Here is a 9,103-nt window from a genome sequence, read left to right on the forward strand (position 1 = left end):
CGGGCTCTGTGCTGACTGCCAGTTCAGAGCCTGGAGCCTGTTTCAGTCTGTGACTCCCTCTCTCTCTGACCCTCCCCTGCTCATGCTGTCTCTCTCTCTCTCCTAGAAATAAAATAAAAATATTAAAAAAAAAAAAAAGTAAGTTGCGGTACCAGGTGCTAAGCAAGTAGCTATGTAAACTCATGGGTAATCATCATATATTCATGTTCATATGCTAACTATATTTTATAATATACTAGTACTATTTTGAATATGTAAAAATTGGATCAAAGTAAATTAATGATGTCTACTGTTAGAGTTAGTAGTCTAAATCATGAAACAATATGACATTTTCATCAGTAATAATCATTTTCAAAAACTAAATTACATTAAATTGGGGTAATTAGTACAAATTTTGTATCTTACTGTTTTTAAAAATAAACATCAATTTACCTAATTGTTTTTCCTAATGGGCTGAGCTGTTTCCCCTTCCTGTTGCAGGTGGGAAGCTAAGCTGGATTAGACCTGGTGTCCTTTGAAATTTTTCTTTAATACGGTCATAGCCATAAGGCACCTGGGTGGCTCAGGGGGTTGAGCCTCTGACTTGGTCTTTGATCATGATCTGTGATTTGTGAGTTCTAGCTCCATGCCAGACTTGCTATTGTCAGTGCAGAGCCTGCTTCAAATCCTCTGTCCCCTATCTCTCTCTGCCCCTCCCTTGCTTATGCTCTCTCAAAAATAATATTTGATAAATATTTAAAAAATTCATGTATGGTCACAGCCACATGTCCAAGCTGTTTAATTTCTTTATGATATGTAACATTTTTTCATGAAGGCCTGCCAAAAATTATAGTTTATCCTGATTAGGAAAAGATGTTGGCAAATAGATTCTGTTACATAGATGTACTGCCAATATTCACAACTTATCCTGAAAATCAACAGCCAGAAACTAAGAGGAAAAATTAGTTTGCATCTACCAATCAATTAAAACTTACATGGGGCCTCAGGAGAATAGAAAAAGCCAGGAGATACACTAACCTTCAGAAATGTTGACAGTGAGGAGGGACATGGTCTAAGTCCCAGAAACAGTTAGGTCTTGATTACAGTGCATTTCAGAAAGACCCTTGATTGGCCCAACCAGCAAAGTGTCCCCTGTAAGGACTTATTAGTGTTTCTTGTTGATGACTGGTATGATTTTGCAGTTATCCTTTATAGCAAAGAGTATATTTTACCATTGTTACAAATAAAGACTATATAAGATAATTTTAGATTAAAAAAAAAAATCAACCTTCTTTTGAACTCTTACCTGCATCACCATCATCAAAATGGGCATCAGTGCTGCAATGGATCTAAACAGGGTTCAGATCTATTAAATTTGGTGTTTTATCTTCTCTTTATGGTGATAGAACATTATAATGTAGAGGGTATCTTCATTGTTATCTTCCCCAGTTGACTAATCATGTAATAATTCTATAATTCCCTCATCTACTCAGTCCATCTGTGCTTCCTGCATTTAATACCCTCACATTTAACAGTTCTTGCTTTCCTTGCATATTATGGTTTAGGCAGCCTGTTAAACAAAAGTTTCATGTCGCTCTCTCAATATTGATAACAATAGAGGAACAAAAATTGCCTTTCTCACAGTCCAGAACAATTTGGTAAACTTCAATTAACCAGCAATACCATTACTTCAAATATAAGACTTACATTACTTTTATTAGACTACCTTAGCAAAAAATCTCCTGTAGTTATTACTAGATATGACAGTGCTACAAAGGTTTCTATCATTTAATAACTTAATTAAACAAGGGGTTAGTAAATGGTCACTGTTGTATAAAAAGCATTCTAAAGCAAGACTGACCCCTAGTGAAAGATTCTTCTGTCTTTATTTTAGAGAGAGCATGAGTGGGGCAGATGGGCAGAGGGTGAGAGGGAGAGTGGGGGAAGGAGAGGGGGAGAGAGGGGAAGAGAAGGGGGGAGAGAGAGAGAGAGTGATGAGAGAGAGGGGAGAGACGGGGGATACAGAAGGGAGGAGGGGTGAAGGAGGGGAGAGAGAGAGGATCCCAAGCAGACTTCACACTCAAATGCAGAGCCTGACATGGGGCTTGATCCCATGACCATGAGATCATGACCTCAGCCAAAGTCAAGAGTTGGATGGTCAACATACTCAGCCATGCAGGAGCCTCAAGATTCTTCTGTTTTAGGACAAAATTCACTTGATCATGTGGATTTTACATTAGTTCAGACAGGTCAGATTGCAGCTGACAGAGAGGCTGATTGCAAAACTGACCACAACTCACCACCATTCTTCAGATGACACTCCTTTATCGTGTGACTTAGCAGTTAGTTGCATCAAGAAATAGAATTTCTTTCTCTACCTCTTGAATTTAGGTTGGCTGTGTGACTTCCTTTGCCAAGAGAAGGGTAGCAGATGGAACAGCGTAGAAGTTCCAAGCCTGGACTGCAGGAGTTACTGCTCTCTTCCTTTCCTTCTCCTAGAGACCTACCTGGCCCCCATTTGAACAAGACTCGACTAGCTTTCTGGACGTAGAAAATCCATACGGTGCACAGAAAAGGCACCCACCTGAAGTTTTCCTAGTCTAACTGAGCATTAGCTGGCATGGTACCTGACCACAAAGATGTGCAAGGGAATACAGCCAACACCACTGTGCTTTCCCAACGTCACATCAGCACACCTGCCTAGTTCACTCATGGACTCTTCAGCAATAATAAAACGTTTTAAGACAAGTTTTGTGGTGCTCAGTAAGTAGCAAAAGCTAACTGATCCGGGTAGAAGGAAACCAAAGAAAAAGGGAGGAATTATTGTAATCTTAGAGAGATACATCAGGAAAGTCAATGATGAAAGCCCCTTAGGAAGGACTAGAACCCAGGCGTCAATCTTGGGCCTCTTCTTTTGTATATCGGTCAACTAAGGCTAGGGTTACATTGCTCTTTGGGAACACTACTGAGAATATGGTCAGAAGAAGTTTAGGAAAGATATCCATCACAGAATCTTGTTCAGGTGTGAGAAGGCCTGTGGTTGTAGCCACAGATAGTACATTATCCATTAATACCCATCCCGCCTACCTTACAGACTACTTCTCTGGTTCCTAGTGTATATTCTGAAACACCATCCTCTGATGTGAACCTGTATATCCAAATTTCCTCTTTCCTCCAGTTTTGTATTTTTTTTTAAATGTTTTATTTATGTCTAGGAGAGAGAGAGAGAGAGAGAGAGAGAGAGAGAGAGAGACAACGTGAGCAGGGGAGGGCCAGAGAGAGAGAGCCACAGACTCTGAAACAGGCTCCAGGCTCTGAGCTGGCAGTCAGCACAGAGCCCGACGCGGGGCTCGAACCCACGAACCGTGAGCATGACGCGAGCGAAAGTCGGACGCTTAACCGACTAAGCCACCCGGGCGCCCCTCCAGTCTTGTATTTTAATACCCTTGTAACTCTCAGCTGATTTTGGCAAAATCATATAATAGTCTTTCATGGTAACAATATCTAGAAAATTTAAAGATCACTTTTTAATATTCAAGAGTCTGAGAATCCCTGCACTCAAAGAACCCACTATGTGCAAAGTAGCCTGAGCAAAAATACACATTCTTTGAATCCTTGTCAATTCATGTTCTGACTCAATCACCTTATGATTGATTTTTTACCAAGCATGTGTTCATGAAATTCATGTAAATCCAGGATAAGTAAAGACTATTTTTTTAGTCTAAGTCTTGAACCATTTTTGTTGGAAATGAGGGAGTGATCTCCCTCAAAGTGATAGGACCTAAAAAGTATGTTAAAATGCCTTATTACAAAATACATTTGTAATGCAAAACCAAGTGAGAATAGAAAGATATTTTTAAAATTCTCATTATTCATGAATGTTAGGTTTGAAAAATTTTAGATTAAAAATTATTGTGAAATGTATGTCTAAGCTTAAACACAAAATCAAACCTTTGAATCTATTCGGCTTTTGAAAGGGTATAAATAAAGATTAGCATTTTGGTGGCTCCATCAATGATAACGAATGGTACTCACTCATGTCAATATAATCTTGTGCAAACGGAGGATGGTGATCAATTTTCCAAAGAGTAAGACTTTACTAGATTTGGTGGTTCTGAAAAGATACATGTTGTGTGTGTTTGGGATTTCATTTTGAATTGATTAAACAGTCTAGAAAATAATATAATCAATTATATATTATATATATACTTGTACTCTGGAGGTTCATTCCATATTATTTTCAAACAATCCATTTCACCTAATGTTATTGTTTTTACAAGATGAATTTTACAATGTATGGTAACTTCAAATTGCTTGAAGAAAATATGCTGAGAAGTTTATGACAAAATTTTAATGTATTATATACATTGTAAAATGCTACATTCAGCTTGATCATATCTATTTATAAAATAAATTATTGGACACATATTAATATTGTTTCCTCTTTTGTAAATGCTTTCTGATCATGTCTGTTATCTGTCCATTTATAAAGAAATAATTGAATGATACATCAAAACACATATCCTTCAAGCAACTGTAGACAAAAACCAAAAACTTGTAGTTTATCTAGCTTTTTCTTCTTGTGAGAACAGCAGTGACTGGTCTTATCAGTTTTCTACATCCTTCATGGGACTAATACCCAGAAAGATAATTTTGAAACTTACTCCACATATTTTCTTAGCGTAGAGGACCCCAGTAACATTAAGCCCCTATTGCCTGCCGCAGCATTATACACCCTCCTCAGTGACCATTTATTGATTTCCACACTTTCCTGTCACTTTCTCCTTCTTTCTCTACTCCTTACATTTTTCTGGGATTTCCTCCTAAATAAAACTACCATCACTAAAGTCTCTGTAATACTTTATTCCAGAGGTACACAAAGTAAGACACCTCTATTTCACCTCATTTCAAAATTAGTTGTCCTCACGAAGCTTAAGTCATGCCCAGCACTAGAAAATAAAATGTACTCATAGAAAGATCTAATGTTCATTTGTTTGTTTGCTTTGCATTTTTCTATCTCTCCCCCTCCCTAAAGGAATGAAAAAAAAAGTCATTTTTATGAAGCATAAAGTATAATCTCTGTGTATAATTTCTAGTATTTAAGAAACCTATCCTTTCGTCCATGCAAAAACTCTCCATATTCTTGATAATTCTAATATATTTTTTAAAAGAAGTTTGGTAGAAAGGACTTCACTTAGTATCAGCAGTAAAGTAGTAAGTTACCTTTCTAACACAGTCCTAAAATCATTTGTTTTTGGGGTGTCTGGCTGGCTCCGTTGGTTGTGTCTGATTTTTGATTAAAATAGAGGCTACTATCTCACAATTTGCAGGACTGAGCCCAGCATCAGGCTCTGTGCTGACAGCATGGAACCTGACAGAATGGAACCTGCTTGGGATTCTCTCTCTCTCTCTCTCTCTCTCTCTTTCTCTCCCCCCCTCCCCCACTCACAGAGATGGTCCATCTCCCTTTAAAGTAAATAAACTTTAAAAAATAAATATAAAATCATTTGTTGTATATATTGCCCTGTCCTCTATATTTCTGAACCTGTGTGCTAGCTCTTATAAATTCTGCCATGAATTATATGCTTTTGTTTAAAATTATCCATAAAGACATTTAGAAAAAATGTTTCTGAGTTAAATAAGAATTTCATTTAACTATACTGCACAAACTTTAAAAAAACATCTCATTCCACCAAAGTCACTTATAAATAGCTAGTTCAGAAAAGGGCTATGCACATGGAAAAATACATACCATATTTTCTATAAATTTCCTGGATTATGGGAACGACTGCGTACATCTGAGTTTTGGCATTGCATTTTTAGACAAGAGGCTCAGAGCTCAACTCTTTATCTGAAGTTCTCTGGCCTTGAAAATATAGTCCTATATTTTCTGAGGAAAAAACTCACAATCCCGTAAATGCATTTTGGCTTGAGGCAGATCTGAAAAGGTCCAGGAATGGATTCTTTGGGCTTTATAATTCTATTCTTGAAGTTAGGTAAAATAAGGAATGGGAAACAAAAGTAAATTTTTAGAGTTCAAGAAATATATTTGGGTAAAGTATATCTTATATCTTAATGTAGAACTTTTATTTAAAACTAAGATTCACTTAGAATGAATGTCTTAAAATTCAGAAAATATCCCACTGGTTTCTAATTTAAAATAGTGTAGGAGTACAATAAATCATTAAAAATATAACCAAATTACAGCTATACCTTTCATCTACATTCTGCCTCAAATCAGGATATGATTTTAATGTTCTCAATTATAAGATGCTTAAGAACAGTACTGATTTTATTTTGCTTGGTTTAGTTGACACAGTAAATCAAACAACTTTTAAGAGAAGAATATTTTGTTGCTTACATCATTAAGCACTTCTATGATGACCAAATATGTATAAGTCATAGGAGGAATTCGCAGTTGATAATTCAGGGTAGAAGGAGTGGCTCTCACTTCCTTTATCATTCAATCTTCTGTGATTTTAAAGACAAATATCCAGATTCTTAGAGAAAATTAACTTTTTTGGCACCACAAAGACATTTCCATCAATTTTTCAGAAATAAAAAAGTTACTTTGTCTTGTGAATAAGTTACATGTTAGAGCTCATTTTAAAAGTTCCCAAGAAAAGGCTTCTAAAAAGTTGGAAAAATTTGAAATGTTAACTAAAAGATATTAATGAATATATTTTATATTTTTAGAATATGGCTTTATTATTAATTTCCCTCCCAGAGTACATCCTATTTCACATGATTTAAATATTTGATCCAACCATATGTTAATCTTTCCCTTGAAACTAATGATGAAATCTAAACAGACCCTGAACATTCTGCTGCCAAGAAAAGAAAGTCAGTATCACAATAGAAGAACAAAAATGAATGGCAAAAACACAGATGTTTTTCAACTTCTATGTTAAGTTACAGATTTTGTAACGTGATGTATTGCCTCATCAAAATAGAATATAAAATTTATTTAATACTATAAGTTTCTAATGTTAGACTAATGGAGATTTAATTTTGCCTTATTATCCATACAAAACTTTGTACTAATTTTAACTAGTCTAATAAAGAGTTTTTCAAAGACGACAAAAAAGGATAGCACTATTAATGGGGTAGGTAGTGCACCAAGAGGTGGAGTGAAACATAGAGAAACAAATTAAAATGGTTATGAAAATTACTATGTTGCTTACCTACATACATTAAAAAGTGGATTACTGAAAGATAGTTTATCTTAATCTTACAAAATCTGTCTCCATTACATTCTGAAAGTCATGTTCTACAAACAAGCTAGTACATGTTCCCATAGAGTCCTTATGAAGTAGGGGAATATAAAACAAAGTAAAAAACCACCTTGGGTATTACATAAAAAAGGGAATGACTTAGAATTAGCTAAAAATAAAAACAAGTGCTATATCCAATTTTGTAACTTGTATCAATACAGAAAGAGAAGTTTCTTTATCACATTTGTGTTTCATAGCAAGGGGATGATTAATAGGAAAGAGAAGACTGGGTGAGCCCAAGAACCTAGCACTGAAAGGTTTTGCACACATCAACACATGAACACACACACATGTCAGGACACGTTGTCTCACACATGATATAGTATCTTGGGATTCAGGTATTAAACCAGTTTGCTAACTGCATAAAAATCATCTATACCATAATATCTAAAATAGATTTTCTTTAAAGTTATACATAAAAAATGTAGCTCTCTTTAATATTTTCACTTAGTAACATGTATCTCTTCATAGCACTTGTCACACCTACAATTTTATATTAGTTTTTTTCTGACTATTTGCCTAGTATCTCTTTCTCCATAAAATCATTGATGATATGGATCATAATCATGTTTGTCCATCATAACCTCAGTGTGTGACCCAGTGCCTACAACATGACAGTCACTTAATAGATATATCTATTGAATAACGGTGAGTGTCTAAAGCAATAAAAGAATGTGCTCTTGAATCCAACACAGTTTTCCAAACGGCGATAGAAATAGAAATAATTTTACCTTTGTATAAGATCAGTACTAAAAATTCCAGATGTTCAACACATATTGCTATCAGAATACCTCACAACTCAAAAGCAATGAAGTAAATAAAGCCTTTGGATTAGGCTTATGATGCAAGAAAAATGAACAGTTACCTCTCTACTTATACAGTGTAAAACCAAATGTTGCTACCAAACCAAAATGAGTCTTTGTAAGTAGTGGGTATCACACTCTGTCAAGGAAATCTTAGCACACTCACCAGTGACCACCAGCAGGCTTTGCAGTCTGGTCCTGCCAAACGTCCCCAGGGAAGCTATGAACCCTCCCTGCCTCAAGCACCTCAATGAAAAGTGAGTGTGGGATATATCTAACATATATTTGAGGAATAAGGATTACTTGTAAACCTCTTAACTGAATGCCTGCCACATATCAGAGGGTTCAGTGTAGGTTGGTTTTAATAATTCTGATGACAATTTTAGGTTATGTTATATGCCTAGTACTTATATATGAACAGTGTTTCAGGAGGCAAATTTTATTTTGAATAAGAAGACAAGAAAATCGTCAAGTTAATCAACAGCTCAATAATTCAATCATATATATACATGATATATATTATAATAATATAATTCAATTATATTATGGTCCAATCATACATATACTATGTATTTTATATCTGTATATGTATACATATATACAGATATGTATATACCTATGTATCTATGTACACATAGATATATATATATAACATTACCGAATAATGTTAAAGGTGCCAATTTCCATTAGTCAACTATCTTATTTCTAGGTTACTCCTAAGAGAAACTTCCACATATGTTCATGTGGAGAATTACAACTTAGCTTCTAGTGAAAAACTGTATACTACTTAAATCGTGGTCTTCCAGCAGAGTGTGTAAACTAGAAGTCATATTAAGGTACAGGAGCTAAATACTGTTCATCTTAAGTTAAATAAATGCCAAGATCCTAAATTTCTAAATACATTATTTTCTTGTATTACACTGGATTTTTCTCCATTTATAAGTACAACTTTTCTAACACTACACACACACACACACACACACACACACACACACACACACACACTTCACCAACTGGGAATTTCTCATTTATATGGCAAATCAAAAT

The sequence above is a fragment of the Crocuta crocuta genome, unplaced genomic scaffold (genome assembly GCF_008692635.1).
Source record: "Crocuta crocuta isolate KB4526 unplaced genomic scaffold, BGI_CrCroc_1.0 scaffold128, whole genome shotgun sequence".
NCBI lineage: Eukaryota > Metazoa > Chordata > Mammalia > Carnivora > Hyaenidae > Crocuta > Crocuta crocuta.